Source organism: Lagopus leucura, unplaced genomic scaffold (assembly GCF_019238085.1).
Source record: "Lagopus leucura isolate 7727_CA_CO unplaced genomic scaffold, USGS_WTPT01 Super-Scaffold_1, whole genome shotgun sequence".
Classification (NCBI taxonomy): Eukaryota; Metazoa; Chordata; class Aves; order Galliformes; family Phasianidae; genus Lagopus; species Lagopus leucura.
Genome location: NW_024962250.1, coordinates 16,487,925 through 16,507,768, shown reverse-complemented (window position 1 = coordinate 16,507,768; position 19,844 = coordinate 16,487,925). Strand labels below are relative to the sequence as shown.

The 19,844-nt window shown below is 34.3% G+C and overlaps 1 long non-coding RNA gene across 1 annotated transcript in view; it reads left to right on the top strand.

The window, feature by feature from the left end:
* Window positions 1–16,020, top strand: part of LOC122175430 — a 39,698-nt gene extending 23,678 nt beyond the window's left edge. The window contains exons 3-4 of the long non-coding RNA XR_006177414.1: window positions 13,645–13,718; window positions 15,933–16,020. This is a non-coding gene — a long non-coding RNA (uncharacterized LOC122175430). The remainder of the gene's footprint in view (window positions 1–13,644; window positions 13,719–15,932) is intronic.
* Window positions 16,021–19,844: the final 3,824 nt, after the last annotated feature.

Below are 19,844 nucleotides of genomic sequence, written 5' to 3'. Positions count from 1 at the left end.
CTGGGGACTCTTGAGCTAATAGGGCAGCTGGCCATGATTCCTTTCCTTTATGCAGACATCAGTTTAGTTCTGTTTTTCATTAGAGAATTATAACTCTGGAGTGTTGATCTTTAAATTAGATAGTGTAATGGATGAACTCAGCTGAAGTAGTAGATGAAACTCCAGGTGGCCGAAAGAGTATGTGCTATAGATTATTTTTCTGACAACTTAGGGGAAGCAACTTCTGGAGATCTACAGGAAATGATCTTATTTAAACCCTACCAAATACGACTCAAATTTAGAAGACTGAAGTATTCTGATTACCAAAACCTTCTGAGGAAACATAATGATTTTGGCAAAAACAAAACAAAAAAACCCCACAAAACAAAGATTCTCCAGTCTATGAAAAAGAGGAAATGTGGCCCATCAACCTCACATTTTTTTTTTTTTTTCTTCTTAAACCCAGATATTTCTGTTTAACTTAGAAGTAAAAAATTACCTGGAATTCTGCTTCAGATCTGTATTCAGCATTTGGGAGAATACTCACAGTTTTTCTACTGCACCATAAAGCCCATCCCTGATAATGTCCTTGATGAGTTGGTTCTTGGTCTTGCCTGAAATGTTTTCCAGACAGTTTGATTTCCAAGTTGGGCTGGGAGGCCCTTGAGAATTTTGTGCCAAGTGTAATTCAAGTGGCACTGAGGAATGGAGAAGATTCACACTTGAATGTGTATTTAAGGTCAGAATACTGTAGATCTTTGAGTATTATTTGAGTTTATATGTATAAATGTTCAGTAGTTCAGATTTGAAAGTAAAATTGGACCTCAGCTATATAAGAAAGATCTGATCTTGTTAATAAATCATTTTCTAATACTGATTTTTAATCAGGAGAGAATTCTTTAAGCTAGGGGTATGTGTGGTTTTTGTGTATAGATGATGATGTGCTTCAAAGATAAAAAATGTATTTGATTAGAGAACTTTGTAATTACGAAACTGATTGAAAATGACACTTTACAATAGGACTGTAGGATCTTCTTGTTGATATTTCCACTAAGACATATCTGCCTCAGTGAGATATCTGACTCCCTGATATCATCAAGATATATGGCTTGATGTGTTGCTTAGCAGAAAAGCCAACATGCTGGAAAAGATCTTTATGAAATGGTTGCAGTGAGTAATCTTGTACATCTTGTCTCTTTCCGGATGTAAATAGATTTCAAGCTTTCTCCTTTGAACTTTGAAATCTACCACTCATAGTCCTTTCCATGAAAGCGTTGTAGCTGGCATAAAGAGCCATATTGTTTCATAATTGCTATTTTCCTTAATTGCATAACATTATAGTTACATATCTACTCTATACACAGTTAGGTAGGATTTTTCTAGTTGTGTTACTATATATTATTTCATGCATTGTTTCAACAAGAGAAATTGACTCTGTCACTGAAAAGCCTAGGAAATTATTTGGGCAAGACTCCAGAATTTTGGATTAAAGGAATGAGCTCTCTAAAATATAGGGTAATTTATGCCAGATGTAATCTTTTACATGAGGCTTTCCTAATAAGACAAATAGAGAAATGTTTAGTTTGCGGAGTTGAATAGAATTTGAATAGCAGACACCCAGCCTTGAGAAAATGAGGACGCTCTTGAACAAATACAGAATTTTGTTGCTGAAGTCTTAAGTGCCCTGAGTTTTAAGTGCCTCCAGAGTAAAAAACAGTATTTCTTAGGTCCTCAGTTCTTTATCTGTGTGCATAAAATGACAGGTTGGTATAACACACAAATTCTTCTGTGCATTTAATTCTACCTGTTCTCCAAAGTAATAATTGACCATATGAGCCATCCTGGTGAATCAGACTTATGCTCTTAATAAACTTGAGATAGGAACCTGATAAAACCCACAGATTTGAGTTTCCACAGACTTTTCATCCTATTCTCGGAAGGTATTTTAAAAATATCTGGGAAGAAGTGGAATTAACAAATACTGCTCTAATATTAAGTCATCCCCAATTATTACAAAGGACAACAACAAAATGCAGCTCTCTTTCTCTGAGTATTCCTAGAAAAATATCTATTTTCACTGGAGACCTTGATAATTACCTTCCAAATTACTCTTCATACTCTCCACAATATTTAGTTAGATAATCTTATATATCCTTTTTATAAAACCATGTTTCTCTGCATACTGTATATTTCTATGATTTTAGAAAAATTAGAATACATAATTTCTCAGTGACTATAACAAAACTAATGGAAACTTAGGTCTCTTAGAATATTCTAAATATATATTTGTACTGCTACTGCAAAATATATAAGTATCTCTTTTTATTTAAGTGAACCATAATTACAAAGTATACTGGATATGAACAGATGCACACCGTATTTAGAATAAGCTATGCAAATATTTCAAAGCACAGTCACCGTAAGTTGAGTTTGGCAGAGCAGAACAGACGTGTCCACCTGTTAAGAGACTAAGCAGTCATCACTGGGGATGCAAAATGAGGTTGAAGTCCATAATGGGAGCTCTTTAGGAATGCATCCAGATTAGCAGGAGGTAGCAGAGATTCTGATTGCTGTATTATTCCACTTCTCCCCAAAGTGATCAAAGAGTTGAATTAGGCAAACAGAATGGTACACCCAGGACTACTGAAGGGGGATGAATGTCCTAAACTATGCAAAAACTGTGCAGAAATTTCCCTGTTTTTCAATAATGATGACAGAGAGTGAGGGAGAGCAAAAGGTTCCACAAAGACTGCAGAATACAGGGGACTTCAGCAGTCTTTATTCTGTTTAAAGCTGGCATCCTGAAAAGCAAGAAAAATCATTGATTCAACTACCATAGCACCTTTAAGTAACTGATTAATTTCTCATCCAGACATTTCAGTAAGTTGTGACAATAATTATTCAAAAGCATTCCCAATGTAGAGCATTAATTTTAATGCGAATTTTGTTCAGCCTTAATTGGAAATTACTTCTGCTTCCATGTATTTCTTAATAAAGAACAGACATGTAGCATGGAAGAGATAAAGATCAAAACTAGCTTTTAAGCAGTGTAAAATGAAAAGACAATGGGACAGATATTGTGCTGGGTTTGTATTTTCTTGAGAAAAGAATGACTTCAAATTTTTTTTTATAACAAGGAAAAATCTCACTAATAGACTTGCTTACCACTTTTGTTTGCCAAATCACATCTCCTGAGTTTACTGACATCTTCATAGCGTTAGTAGTGTCCTTACCATAGACCAATGTATCTGTGAAAGAATAATTTTTGACATTTTTATATTACGTTTAAATTTTTATATCACTGATTTAAATGTTTATATCAATTTTATAGCAAATTCTGCATGAACTCTATATAGTGTATGAGATGTGAAACTGAAGAGGCATGGCTTGATCTTAAATGCTGGTTTTGTGTTATAAATGTAACTTCAATGAAAAGTCCAATTTTTATTTTTCTAAGTAGAAAAGAAAAATTATTTAGATACCTGTGAGGAATAATTCGCATACCAGTGCATTATTTTTAATTCAATTGTTGGAAAATGGAAATCCATTATTTACGTACTTTCTTATTAAAATTCATATTGTGCTGTTCACCTTCTAAAGTCCAAATGGACATGCATGAGATTGGAATGGTTACAGGTCTGAAGCAAATTAATTTCATATGTAATAACAGTCAAACAAAGTTAATCATGAATCACCAAACTCTTTAAGTCCTCACACTTTAGTCAGTGTTCATAGACATTTATAAATCATGAGAAAAATACTTCAAAATACTGTGTGATTATGGGTATGCATATATTTATCATAGACTTGTGGCAGAGTTGGCACTGAAGGATGAGGAATACAAATAATTTTCTGGATTGCCAGAGCTACAGATAGTGTATCATTCTGATCTAGCATATTTTTTTCTTTGGATTTAAAGAGACTAGGAAGAGGTCAAACCAAAATGTGGAAATATGCAAAGAAAAAGGAAGGAGGTAGATGGGAGAAATTTTCCAAGATATTTCTTTAACTGAACTGTCTGTCTGTGTGTGTGTGAGCAACCAGCCATTATCCCCTCTCATGCTACTAATTTATATAAATCTTTTCACATGTAATACTTTGGCCAGGTTTCAATAAATTGTTTAGCATAAGCATATACGTTTCTAATTCTGCTTTTAGTAGATGGTAAATAATGTCATATTGGAAGCCAGGATTTAAATTTGACAATTCTATGATCAATTGGTATCATTTGACTTAAGCTGTCTTTTACTTTCTAGTTCATGCAGAATTGTCTCAGTTTTCCAAAAATTTTGCAGTATATTTTAGTCAGGGAAAAGTTTGATAGTTCTTGCACTGCAGTTGTTGATTTCAATTTTTCATGCAACAAGCACTTTTTAGCATGGTTTATAGTATACTCAGATGAATTATGTACATTCTCTGGAGGATATGTGCATAACAGCAATTATCAGCCCAATTTTCAGAACACTGTCATAATCAAGAGCTATCTGGTAAAGAAAAATTGCTTTTAATCTCAATGTTTTACATATTTATTCCACTAATCAAGAGAGTTTTTAAGGAAACTGTACTAAAAAAGACATATATAAGTCTTTATACTCTAAGAAATAATCAGTTTTCTTGGGAAGATGAAGTCAGGCAGCACGCAATTACTATTGAAAGTACATTTCCCAAGTTTTGTTAACAGTTTGTACTTAGATTTACTAAGAATCTTTTCATACTAATCAGAATCCAAACCCAAGTACCAGAATAAAAATTAATGGCGTAAATCAGTAATTTTTATTTTCAGAGCGTTGCATAAATAAGTGGATAATATAGAGAGCTAGTAAAGGTTTTAGCTATGGTCATTTCAATCAGAATAATTGGAAGGCTTTTGAGTCAGAACAACAAACACACTGCAATAGTGTGGCCCCAAAATGATGCCTTTCTGCTGTTAACAAGTGGGTAAACAAGCTGTTTTTAGTCATGTTTGTCTACTGTCAGAATGAATAAAGCTGTGGTTGTAAACACAGATGAAAGACGGATGGGTTTAAATGATACTTTTGTTCCTACTGAGCCACTACCAACACCTGCAGTTAAAATAATTATTTCAAATGTTTTTCTTTTTAAAAGAAGGAGTAGTTCGCAGTAGACCTGTCTTGTTATGGTAAATTAACATCTGCAGTTAATGTGATTCCCCTTGGTTGTAAACATCCGGAATTAAAGCTTGTTATCTCCTTTAGAAGGTATATTTTATGATTTTGCCTGTTTTGAAGACAGATAATTAAACATTTCACTAAAGTACAGGTTAGATGCCTATGATCTTATTTTAGCCACCACAGAAATTATGGAATGTTTTTACAGCAAATATTGTGAGTATTTAATTAAAAACTTGCCCTGAAGTAAAGCAACGTAACAGATGAGGATAGCGAAAAATGATTTAAAGATTGTGAGATTGAAAAGAAGACAGGAAGTGAGTAGCAGCTGTAGATATCATGTTTGTTTGCTTGTTTGTTTTTTAAGAAAATCTTAGGTTAATCTTTTAAAAAATACCATGAACACATTACATTCTAGGGGAAATAGGGAAAAAAAGAGAAATAGCTGTGGACTAAATAGGTCAGCTTTGGACCTTATTTTGACCTAGTTTGTACTAGTTAATGGAGCCACTTTTGGTTTATATAATCATCAAAAGGGCAAAGAAGAGCTTTGATTCTAAATGTAAATTAAAAAAGTGTTGGAGAATAGTTTTTAGAATGTTATAGATTCTAGATGTTTATATATGTTCTGTCTTTGACCATTCACAGTAACTGGACGGGATAGGTCTTCTGTCTAAAAATCAGGAAGCTCTTTACTGCATGGGTTGTGGAGTACTAATATAGGCTGCCCAGAAAGGATGTGGAGTCTCATCCTTCAAGATCTCCAAAAGCTGCCTGGACATGGGCCCGTTCCTGCTTTGGGTGTCCTTGCTTAGGCAGGGGTTGCACCACTTGACCTCAGAGATTCTAGCCAACTTCGACCTTTCTGTGATTCTGTTATCAGAAGTGGTTAAGGTCTCAGTTCAGTGGAGTTTTCCCATTCTCAATAAGAATTGAGAATGAGGATCTGAAACTCTGAAGCTAGAGTGATTTACATCAGTGGAAGGAACTGTTCTATATTTTAAACTGTCTCCTAGGTTTCATGACTTTTTTTGTAGAATTCATGAACAAAGCTTTCAGAACTTCTGTTTGCTTAAGACCATGTTCTACTATGTCCTGCTACTCATTCTTGTTCCCATACTATGGTATTTTGTTTCTTTGCGACTGCATACATATTTAGCAGTCAGGGCATGAACAAAAGAACCAGTCTGTTGTAAAATACAACAAACACATGTGGGTAAGAATATCTTAAGAGGCTCTTTTTCTGAAGCATTGTATCATGCAGTTATGACTTTAGTACCTGTTTATCTTTACTGAAACATTCAAATCCACAAAAAATATTTTATAAAATCTTACCAAGTCTGTGAACATTCTCACATTTAGACTTCTGTATTTATGTTCTGAGGATGGCTGAGTCAAGTGCAATGTGAAAATTGAAGATGCGTAAAAAATTGAACATTCAGGGTCTATTGATCTAGCACAGATAGATATTTCCCTCTAGTGGAATTAAAGCTTCTCTGTTTTGGAAGAAATAAGACGTGAGAGAATTGCTGGAGACAGATTAATATCCATATGTTTTTCTCTTCTACAAACTTGGTTTAGAAAACGTCACTAGTAAAGCATAGACAATATTATAAGAAATGAAATGAAGAAGCACGTTTGTAAGCATTGCTGTTTTCTTTCTTATCTTTTTTCTGTTTTTAAATGACAGAGATGTTTCTGGTAATAGGGGGAATTTGGAATCAGTATATAGGCAAGTTTCTTTTTCAAGCATGGAGGACTTCTCTTATTTCTCCAGCATCAGCCATCTCTGAAGGACAGATTTTCCTGACCACTGCATTTAGCTGCCATCCTCCCGTATTTAATCCTATTTCTTATTCTTTTGTTCATTCAACTAGATTGTTCAAGCTTGTCTTACCTTTGCAGAAGTTTTTCAGTTTTCTTTAGAATCAGAGTAGCATTGTATATTTGCTCCCAGAAATTGATTGTTAGTGATACCACACACATCCCTTCCTCAGAGATTGAGGGCAACATCCCTATTATAAACCAACAACTGTTGGTTGGCTTTCATCACTTGTTACAGGGTCTCCCACACCATGCTGTGAATACAGCATTGTCAAGTCCTGAGGCAGACACATGTTTTTCACGCTTAATTTTGTTCTCTCCCCTTTTTCCTCTCCTAGTGAATTCTAAGTTGTGATTCTTTGAATAAGAGGTGCTGCAGAGTTGCCATTGCAGGAAAGCCTTTTAGTGTCTGCTATAGGAAAGGTCAATATTTTCTCATAAAGGAAAAAGCACAGAAATTATAATAATTAGGTAGATTGTATTTCATGGGTAAAGGAAAGCAGTTGTTAAACCATAGCTCTAATTTAAACGCTGAGGTTGGCTTTTTTTTTTTTTTTTTTTTTTTTCCCCTCATCTCATTTAAAAAGTGTCTGGAGAGTAGTGGAGGAGGTTTTTAAAAGAAAGTAGTTAAAAGTTCAAGCCATTAGGATTTACATCACTTCTACTCTGGTAAAGCATTTATTTTTGATTTTAAGTAGTGTTTCAGCCAATTGTCAGTCTGATAATGTATTGAGTTTTGGAGGACTTCTGTGATGCTTTATATCAAAGGGGATAGACATTTAATACTTCATTCAGCTTGTGTAATAAAACTGCTCTCTTTAGCTCACCTGTGATTTAAGTGATATGTGAAGGAACTTTAACTCCTATTGCCCTCTGTAACCACTTCAAAAAAAAAAAAAAAAAGAAAAAAAAAAAAAAAGAAAACCAACAAACAACAAAAGAAAGAAGAGCCTGCAATGTGAATCACTTGGAAAACACTGGATTTTTTGGGAGCTTCAGTTTAGAATAAGAATACAAACCAAGCTAACAATATTTAAAAAACAAAATAAAATTTGTCATTAATAGCCAGTATTTTTCATTGAGGCTTACTCTGAGGTGTATCCAAAGGTTATCCAAAGGGGTGCAGTTCTGTTAATTTTGCACTGAGTAAAGGCACATTCCAGATTTATACCAGCACAGCTGAATATAGTAGGTTAGAACTGGGACCCAGATAGGATGAGAAAGAAGCCAAGTGAAACACCTCTGTAGATGTGTGTGCCTTGCTTTACTGAAATATTTACAGGTGATGTAGTTTTGTTTTATTTGAATTTCAATTTATTCGTTATTTTCCAGAAATCCCAGTTGAAGAAATTCAGATATTGACTGTTTCTAGGACAGTTAAGCAAAATCAAGAATTCTGGTAATATTGAGTGTTTTGAGAGTGTTACCAATATTTCTTAGGTATACTACATTTTTAAAATCAGAGTTATCAAGGAAGTGATCACTGTGGAAGATTTATCTTGAACTTTTTGTTCTGCAATAAAACAATGACATTTGTTTAGTATCAAGTACAAGTTTTCTTGTTCCATGAATGCTATAAAATATTTAATAAAGCCTTGGCAAACAGGAAGAAACTTGTGATTAGGCATAATCCGACTGTATCTTAATCCCCAACAAATTCAACTTTTATAGCACTGTTTTAATTATATATTATTAGCAGCTTCAGAACTGTTTAATTAGAATGCAGGCATGATCCTTAGGCCAAAAAGGGATTTTGATCACATCAGCGATGTTTATTTTCTACTAGTTTTTAATAAACATCCTTAAATCTTGGCTTTGAATAGACCGTTAGAGTGTTGTTACATTAAGTATAACTTAAGTATGGCTTAAAATATGTATATTAATATGTATGCTATGTATCTTTTATGAAGAATAGCTCCATGGAATCTTTTTCCTTTAGAGAGACCTTTGTTATGATTACCTATGTGCATATATACAATGGTATGTACATGTCTTCTGACTGAGAGCAATTGAATCAGAGGTCACTTTTTACAGTCTTTCATTTTAATGAAAATGTAAACATTATTTATTTGTGTATAATTCTCAGTATATTTTTTTAAAAATGTGATTCAAGATAGGAATTCTTTGTGATAAGATTTTGTTGATGCCTTACAATCAGATGACGCTGCTGAACATGCCCAGACTATTTCATCAAAGCAATGGTGGTCGTGTATTATTCTGTCATTGATTATTAAAAGTACACGAAATTGTTCCACTTGTTATTCTGACTTTAAAGAGATGGGAAAAGTTCCTGTCCTGACTAACCCCAATTCATTCTTTACTTGGCACTGTATTAAAAAGGTTGCAGCTGAGTCTTTTTGTGCTGTCAGGAAATCAATTATCCTGTCATGGTTTCATACCTTATCTACATAGGTATGTCATCCTGGCTGATAGCCCCAGCCTCCTCTACTAGCTTTATTACAGTTCTTTTATAGACCTATATTAATTCCATCATTTGCCCTCAGGTAGCAGGCGGCATGCAGAGATATTTGTTAAAAAGCTCAATATGGTGATGCATGGTTGCCATACTGAAAGTAGCACATGCCTGAAACTTACTGATCTGCAGTCTTTTGGCTCATCCTGCGTGGTCTCATGTAAACTCTGTAGATGTCAAGAACAGCCTGTAGGAAAAGTTTTGTGCCCTGCTTTGTAATGCTTTTTTTTTTTTTTTTTTCTTTCTGGTTGCAAATATTGAAGTAAAGATAGGAAACACTATGAATTTTAATTTCCTTCTGGTTCTAGTTCTCTTCTGCTCAGACATATGGGGGAGGTTATTGAATTTCTGATTCTGCAAGTTTATCTTGTCATCACTTGAAAATGTTGTTAGTAATGGAAAAGCCCTGTTAGTTGTAGGACATACTGCCCAGATACCTAAGCAAGATGAATTTCTTTCATGCACATTACAAATATTCTTACCAGCTTAATTCATAAATATTTAAAGCAGTGCTATTCTGTTAGTTTCCAGGGGATAGTGTTCCATAGCAGGGCATTTGCAGAACCTTTTTTTTTTCTTTTTTTTTTTTCAGGATGATTCTGTGGAGTTCTTCCATAGAGTATTGCATCTGCACTAGAATCCAGAGTTCAGTCCTTCTAAAATTAAGCTGGAAGTTCAAATCCTTGATCTCTTTATGAACTGGATAATACACAGATTCCCTAGTGAAGCACAAATAGTTAAACCTGTCTTCTACTTTCTATGCAAGAAGAAAGGTCATGTCTTAAGTTCCTTTTTTTTTTTCCAAGTACTTAATTAATTTGTTACAAACTGTATTGCTGGTAATTCTTTTCCTACCTTTCTTTACTCTGCTTGATTTTCAGCTAAATCTCAACCTATTCACCATTTCCAAGGAACATATGTATCTATTCAAGCATTAATAAACAAAAAACAGACAAACAAAAAAAAACCACCCAAAAAACCCAAAGCAAAAACCAACCAAACAAAAAAAGCCTACAGAAGATGCTTTCTCTAGAGTTTTTAATCATCTTTTCCAATCAGGCAGAAACATATCTATTCATAACTAATACTAATTTTATGATAGTTAGTTTCACTAACTTCTGAGGCAGTGTAACTAAAATAATTTTCCTTTTTTTTTCTTTTCCCATCTCAGGTTTCATAATTTCAATATCTCAGATAGCAGTCTACTGACACATCAGTCAGTTGAACAATAGCAATTAGCAAACAGCCTTCACTTGTAGGTTAGGGATGGTAATCCAGAGCTTTGGAAAAACACAACTGAAGTTTGTTGAAAGTAATACAAATCTAGAAACTAAAAAAACCACATTTTTTTGGGATAATAAAAAAGATTAAGAATCGTTATCTAGCATTTACAATGCACCATATAAAGCAAAGTTGGCTGGACATGAAGTTACAGACCAGTGAAAAAAGAGCAAGGTCTAAAATGCTCTAAAAACCTTGGAATTGCTTATGTCTCTGTCATAAAGATTAACCTTCAGTTGTAGATCCTACAGCTCTGCCACTTTTCCAAATCTTTGATGTGATCTGTTGAGGATCTGCTTGCTCTTGAGAGGAGCAGTGAAAAAGGTGAGAATAATGTGCACTGAAAAAAGGTAATAGTAGGAGACTTTACTGGCTAAGTTGTAGTACTTAGTTGTAATTAGTTGTAGTACTGTTAATCACATTGTTATGTTTAGACTATCACTAACTCTGTAATTGTATTAATAGTAGTTGTTGTCTTTTGCATTTTGGTTATATTTTTGATTTTTTAAATTAATAATTTAAGTTCTTCATTTGACGTTTACATTGTGCTCTACTTTTTCTGCATAACAAGATATCTAGTTTAACAAAAGTCATAAGAGAGCTGGATTCTTTAGGTACTGGATTAGAGAAATGTAAAATGTTAATACCAAGCACTTTAGCCATCGGCTGTGTGTAGACCCACCATAACAGATTATTTTATCCTTTTGCTGAGATATGATGACTTTGTATCAGCATCACCATGTATAAAGTTTCTCTCTGTCTAGTTCTCCTAAACGTGTACTTACAAACTTCATTTACAAATTTAACCAGTGTTAGTGCATGTTTTAATAGGTGTATTTAAATTCTTTGACTTTGGGAGTTAGTAGTAGGGTGAGCAAATATAGAAAAATCTAGAAGTCTTGCTAAAGTGAATTTTCTGTAGTTTTCTTTATTATCCTGCTAACTTTCATGAATGATAACTGATTATCGCTTTCTATTAAAAGCAATCAATCTTTTATTTACAACCCTGCCACTTCCAAAAAGCAATTAATAAAGCTTAGATTAAACCTGTATAAGCCAATCCTAAGGTCACTAGCATGGTTAACTGAACTGTAAAAAGACATCTGTCTTTCTGCGTGTATCTGAGCAAATATTTGCAGAAACATAAAATAGTGAGGTTATCAAGCTGTCAAGGTCTTAAATTTGTTACTTTTATTAACTTGAAGGGGGGAAAGTTGTTGTTTATGATACTACAAGATGTGGCATCCCCATGTTTCATGACTGTTTCAGAGTTTTATAAAAGAAGCCCTTTGCATTCTTGGAATGCTGAACACCTGCTTTTTTGTATTTAAATTTGTGGCCTGCTGTTTCAATTCCATATGAAATGTGTGATGGTCAGAATCAACACGTATCCACACAAATTCAGAAATTTTTAAGCAGTAGGGATAACCAGAATGCTTTATTTGACAGAAACAATTTTTTATCTTAAGTAGTATAACCCAGAGAATTTACTCAGGTGCTCCTTTACTAAACTTTGGTGGAATAATTAATTTGTATAAAATTATGCAAGCAATCCATATAGGTAGTGGAAGAGTATCTAGGAAAACAAAAATATATTTTTAAATGATTTTAATAAATGAAAGAGCACAGTTATTTAAATTGTCATTATTAGAAAATGCTGAACAGAAATAAAGAAAAAATGTGAAAAATAGCTAAGTAAGTTTTTTAAAGAATATATTTTTTAAAGGATATTTAAGAAAAACTGTTGTTTTCAGTGTCTGAAGTGGAAAACCTACCGTTCTTTGTTATGTTAATGGTGATTGACATTCACATTTATCAGTGAAATAGAAAGGCTCACTTCTAAGTTGAATTTATATGGTCTGATCTTTCTGACATGAGATGTTTCTGTTTCTACTTTTTTTCTTCTTTAATAAAGCTTAGATTAAACCTGTATAGATTTTATATATATAAACCTGTACTCTTAAACATCTATTTAATAGGAGAACCAGCTCTTTTTTACAGCAGAGTTTTCTCTCAGGCTCTTCAGAACTCTCCCCGGCTTTTCAATGTTTTAAAATCATAACAGGCAGGAATGGATATGAGGTTCCAGTATCTATCTTACCTGCTCCATACATGGAAGTAAAGTCATATTTGTTTGTCTACTACCTAGTTTATTGTTTATTTACCTGTGGCTTCTGTTAACGCCTTGGTTGTTTATAACATCACAAGATGTCCAATTATTCACCACCAACTCCAAATTTTGAAATAGTTTTACCAGGCTACAGTCCCTCTGTTCTGTTCTGCCTGTGTGAGTACAACTTCTGTTTTTTGTAGGGAGATTTTTTGACCTTGACATGATCTTTAGTGTATGATTATGTCTACCAAAGACATATCATATGTACCTGAAGAATTTTCTATTTCAGTTTTCAGTTTTTATATGCAGTTCATTTATGAAGTAATATTTTTTGACATCTTAAATTAATATCTTACTGCAGGATTATATCAGCATTAAGATAATGCCGTTAGGAAGTATCAAGCAAAATAAATGTCTTTTATGACGTTGACTTGTTCATTTATTTATAGGGTTTGGTGGCCTAGTTTTGGACTTCAGCATACGATAAAAATTTGTTTTACTGTGCGTCTGAGTAGAGTAGTGGAGTAGAACTTTTTTTTTTTTTTCAGCTCATATTTTAGAGTAAAATATTTTCACTTTCTTTCTGTGGCCCAATCTTTCAGAAACATGCAGGTAGGCTGAATTTTTGCACATCGTCAGTAGTTCCCTTAATATGCTTGCATTGTGCTGACTTTACATGGTGGCAGTTTTGGCTAAATAAGTGTATGCTTAGAGACAGGATTTACTTAAAAATTTCAGTGTCTTCATTTTGTTTACTTTTTTTTTCTGCTGAAGGTGGGTTTATAAAAATAATGTGATACTTCATGCACCTAAGAGACTTTAATTTTACTTTTCTTCTTGTACAGGTGATTTTGCAAGAAATGACACAGGCTCTCCTCCCTTCTCTCATCCTGACTGAACGTTTCACCTCTGCATTAGTGTAAGGCCTTCAGTTTTCGGACACTCTCTCTCATTTTATTTGATCTATTAGCTCCAATTCTAATCATATTGTATTATAGTGTGTTATCTTGCATTCCGGTATGTTATTTAGTAAATTAGTTTGTTTCTCCTCAGATTATTGCTGCTGTTTTGTTTTGGGGCTGATCTCTCTACCCTTTTTCCTTTATCTCTGTCTCACTCCAATTTATAGGAGGGAGATGAGGTTCTTTTAATATCTGTATACCCGGCGTGAGATTAAGAAACAATAGTTCAAATGTTGGTCCAACCAGTTTATTCTAAATCCTAATTAGGGAGATGGAGAGGGGAAGGAGGATGATAGAAGAGAATTGAAAAAGAGAAGAGAATGAAAGAAGCAAGAATAGTGTAAAGTGGGGATAGTCACCACCGAGATCCAGCAGTGGTCCCATTGCATGCTGTTTTGAAGGTCCAAGGCAAAAGCAGCAGGGGGGGAGAGCAGCAACAGCATGGCTGGCCTTGGGCAGCAAGCAGGTAGCAGGAAGAAGTCGCAGAGCCAATTCAGGATGAAGCAGCAGGACTCAGGTAGCAGGGCCAGGAGAGTCTGTCAGCATGCAGGAATTCTGTAGTGAGGAATCTGATGGTAGACACCTTTGTTCTTTTTCAGCATCGTGGTAGAGAGCAGAGCAAGTCCAGGAGGGAGAGAAGCAGGTCATGAGGCTTCTCATGTCAGAAACCTCTTCTGCTTCATGAGGAATCTGTTGCCAGAAAACCTAAACCTCATGATTGTAGGTCCCCATTATATCCTTCTTCTTTTTCTGTTTACGTGACATCCTTGGGTGTTTGAGCAAGAGTCATGTGAGACCCCCTGAGATGGCCATCTTCCTTGACATAAGTCCACACAAAAGACCTCTTCGCAGCCATTAATCTGCAGTTATCTCTTGCCCCTGGTCTTGTCTATCTGTCTCCCTTAGACAAAGGATTTCTCAACCCTTGCCCAAGACTTGTTTGGACTTGTTCATCTGCGTCCCCAGCAAGCTATGAGACAATGATGTAAAAGAATAATCTCTAACACCACCCTGTGACTTAGAGGTTGCTTTAAAATGGAACACAAATGATCCATGATGGTGAGAAAAAGATAGCAAGCATAAGGGTGAAGGAGGAAAGGGGGCAGGGAATCAAATGTTTCACACAATCATTACAAAATATTTTTCAGGCTAGGCCCTGATGTGCTTGACTTCCCCATCAGTAGAGGAGGTTACAAAGTACATAGATGATACTATGCACTGTATAAAACATGGAACCATACAAGAAACAAACATAAGAGTTGCAACAGTATACAATATCAACTTGCCACAGACACCACTCCTTGACTCTTCAGGAGTGGTGACACGAATATTACATAATGAATAAAAGGTAGAAAGTGAAAAGAGACAACCATACATTTAACCAGCTGTTAAATTGTCACAGAATTGAGACAATTATGTAGGTATCTTTATACGTCAGTCATAAAAGTGATAGACTAGATGGTGCTATCTTCAGTCAGTGGGAGCAACTATATTTTGGGGAGTTAATGGAAGACTCAGGAGAGGGGAGGGGAGAAGCAAGGTCTGGGCAGAGCTTTGCCCTCTTATTCGATAATTGTTTTGCTACTAAGATGTAGCCTGGCTTTTCCCTCTTCACAGACCTTAGATCCCTGTCTGCTTGGGCTCAGGCTGACTTGCTTAAAATCCATCCTGTCTCAGATTGTGACCCATACTGTGTCTCCACTTTTACGGAGTTGGAATTGGTAGAGATGTGACAAGGTAACCATCCGTTGTCATCTTACTGTGAATTCACAGTGAAGGTCACACCTCTACAGTCTTCTCTGTAATATAGCTGATGTCAACACTTCTTCTCACCACTGGTTTAGCTCATTTAAAACTGCAGTGTCTGGCCTCCCTGAGGAATTGAGGCAAGGCAGCTAATGCATGTATTATAGTATAATCTCACTTTTTTGACAGCAGAGAGAAAGCTTGGAAAGTATCTATTTAAGAGTCTGGAAGACACTTGAACTTCTTTCTGGGAGTTCTAACTAAAGTAGAGGATCATTCATTTTGTTAAGAATTCAACAGTAAAGGCTGCCAGGAACTTACTTTTCATCTAGTGGGCAAAGTCTGTCTAGCAAAAGTTGGTAGTGAATCAGTCCCTGTAATTGCAAACTACACTTACCATTTCTGTTACTTTTTTTTTCTTTCAGGCAAGAATCATGACACCCAATTCGGAGTGCCATTAATGTACAGAAAGAAATGTAAGAAGATATTGGTTGGCTTTGAATGGGGTGTAAAATGCACCAGTATTTCTCTTCAAATTTGCTCCTGTATGAAGTGCTTTTCAGCATTTAAATCATTTTGTAAGTTATATGAATTAATACTATATTTTATGTTTTTACTTTTTATTATACTTAAACTGCTTGCAAAGGCAAAAGCAAAGAACCATGACATGTTAGGGCCACAAACTTATAGATGATTGTTCTATTAGATAAGTGGCGTAATATGATGTCTTAAAGATAGAAAGATAGGTTCCTATCACTTATGTCAAGTTGAGGCCATACAAATTCTTGGGATTAGCATTAAAATACGTAGTCTGGTAGAATTAACCCGAGTTTATGAGGAGTGGTTTATTACAAATGATGCACTTTTCACTCTTCCACATACCACAGCTATGTTCTGTGAGAGTGGATGCCTTATTTTACAGGATAGCTCCAGACTGTGAAATTTTACTTTCCTGAACAAACAGTAATTTTTGAGAAAATGGTTCTCGCTAATTTTGACTTTGTAATAATTTTCAAGTACTTTTTTCTGCATAAATGATCCAGATAGTTTTATTTCAATTAACTTTAATGGGAGGTGAGATTTGGCAGATTGCAGCAAGTTTTAATGTTTAAATATTTGCTTAAAATGCATGGTAGCTGTTTATGTCTGTGTTGATCTGGCAATACATCCTAAGAATGTTCCTCTCATTTTTTCACTATGTAATGTGAAACAAAATTCCTGCATAATTTTAAAAATGACATAGCTGTATTTCTCTGCTAGTGATGCATCTATCTTTTCTCCAAAACGGCTACCCACTCTTATGAGTATACTTGAAAATATTTTTTTGGTTTAAGGTTATTATTCAGTATTTCTAGGTCATACTTTCCCATAATGAAAAGGGAGTGGAGGATACCTTGAGGCTGTTTCCAGAAAAAATTGCCTTCAAACAGTATCTACCAAATGTTGAACATGTGTTCTAAAGGTAATTAGTAAGAAGGAGAGTAGAAGGAAAGTGACATTTTTCTTTGAGTGTGAATTACTTATAGACATTCTGTTTTGGAATCCCAGTGTCCTGTGACCTTTCTTTCTTTCTTTTTCTTTTTTTTTTTATTACCTTACAGCTATTCAATAGCTAATGTGCCAATATTTGTTACAATTTAGTCTGTGGGACAGTGGTTTGTTAATATTTTAGCAACAACACAGCAATGTAATTATCTGTAAATCTTTTAGCATGTATTTCATTCTTGTGGAAGCTATCCAATCAGTCAAAGAAAAAAAGCCTAAGCATTTCATATCAAACTTTGAGCCTTCTGCAATGCACTCTTTTTTATTTCAACTTTCTTGATTTATTAGGTATATTCTTTGAAAAAGAATAGGTTAGGATATAACCCTATGAATGGAGGCATTGTCATCTTATACGCAAAGAGTCTGGCATTATCTCTGTAATATCTGTATGTATAATTCACAAGTTTGATTCATATTTGACACATCTAACATATTTGATATGAGACGTTTATGGCAAATATTTTCATTTTGAAGTGGAACTTTCTTCACAGCTTTTTGAATAAGACTGCAGATTTCTTTTTGACCTGTGTAATAATGTATCTATACTGGAATATGTGTGTGTACAGGACTATTTATGCATAATCTCTCTTCACACTGTGTCCTCAAAAGTCTACCTGTGGTTTTGAAGTCAGAACGATAGATGAGTAATAGGCTCTGCAGTCCTCATAGTGAAAATCCGTCCCCGTGCAAGTGGCTATAACAAGGTCAGTCATTACCTAGAGGTGACATAAACCATGAAAATGTATGCTTAGAAGGCATATACTTGACACAGTGTAAGTCTTATCTACCCTTGTCTGGGGATAAATGACTAAAGAGATATCTGCATGTTTACACATCCGAGTTCCACTCACATTGAGATGGGAACAATAAACATGAAAATATTTGTCTGCAATCTGCATTTTGTATTTGCAGTCTGTCAAAAGTGTAAAGTCATTTTTTTGAATACACAAAAATGTACTCAAAATCAAGCTTTCTTGTTAGTGATATGTGAACACTATTACTAATTATTTAAGGAGTTTGATCTGATTTTCTGATTTGTTATTGTTGTAATGGGGAAAAGTGCTTTCAGCAATCAAATGAGAGATATATTGAACTGCCTTAAATGTAATAAACATGAAAATATTTCTCTGAGTGATTGGAAGATAGAGGGCAAAATCTTGCAATGGAGTCTCAACCATCTGATTGTGAAGAATGATATCCTAGAAAGCTGAAGGAAAAATAACAGTAAGGATTCAGAGGGAGATGAATGTAATCCTGCAAACATCGCTGGAGACTAGTTGCCATAGTTTTTGTGCAGGGTATTTTTTGGATGTTTGAATAATAATATAGGAAATATTTTTTCCCAGTGAATCATCATATACACTATATCATATACACATATCATATACATGCATTATTCAGTCCACTTCTTAAAAGTTCATTTAATACTGTTTATGTACGTTAATCTACATTTTTCTTTTTCTCCATTAAGATAACTTCTACTGTAAAGAAGAATTCACTTGGATATGCTTTATTATACCATTAATATACATTCCTAATAACCACATGGAAGATTAGTATGGGGTAGTTAATGTGCTGTAAATTCACACCTGAACTTAAATTATAGTAATGGGGCTGTGAAAAAGGCGAGTAACTACATATGTTTGTTTCATATAAGTTTAAAATTTAAACTATGGATAATTTTCTTGTTACTGTGCTCAAGATAGCTTTTCTGCTGTAAACATAGGCTTAATTTAGCAGTCAAGTGGGTTATGATTGTAAACAAAAGGTGACTGTCAAAGTAAATAGACTTCTATGGATTTTTTAAAAAATTATTTTACTTTAGCAACTCATAGTATATATTAGCAACTCATAGTATATACTAGCAGGTAGTCTACAATAAAAAAAATAATTTGTTGCTAAAGTATATAGCTTATAAAAATATGCATTTTGAGCTAGTGTTTTATGGATATATAACTTGTCGTGTTGTGAATGCAGACTTAATGAGGAACATAGATTATTACTATTTTTAAAAAATATAATTCGGGCAATATCTTCTCTTGTTTATTATGATGTATACAGATCTGAGGATTTGAGATTAGAAGAAGACATGTTTTCCTCCTCTGGATATACCAACAAGTGCAGAGTCCTGTTAACTGATATGCTCCCAATAGTCTATTCTAATTGACATCTTGAACATTTTTTAATTTCATCGTTATTGGCCATATTACTGAGGGCTAATAACTGATATAAATCCGTTTCCATAGTTTAACTGGAATAACTGCTCTCTACCCTGGAGTACACTCTGAAAGAAAGAAAGTCTTACCAAATTGTGAAATTTTGAAGCTCTGCTACTGTCATTACAGAGTACAGAATGAATTGCAGGTGAGGTTATGTCACTTACAGGTGTTTCTGCAATTGTGGTGTCATTTTAAAATACATCTCCAAAGAAAAGCAATCTCCACTAATCCACTCCAAAAGCTGCAGTAATAATGAAGCCTGATTTCTCTTAATGAATGTCTTTAACTCTCATTCATTTTTAAATTTTGACTTCTCACAGTGGAAGTAGGAGCACCCTAGAATAATATGTCTACTTTTGTTTTATATGGTCATAGATAAATAATGCTGCAGAATGAAATCAAGGTACATAATTATAAAAAAAAAAAAAAAGTCAAAAAAAAAAAAAAGTCAGATGATATATATCCACCTGATTCCAAATAGTGAACATTGCCTTGATGTTGCACGCACATTCCAGATACGCTTTATTCTAGTAACTGTATTTTGTAGTATTTGTATTTATAAGTGTATTTTGA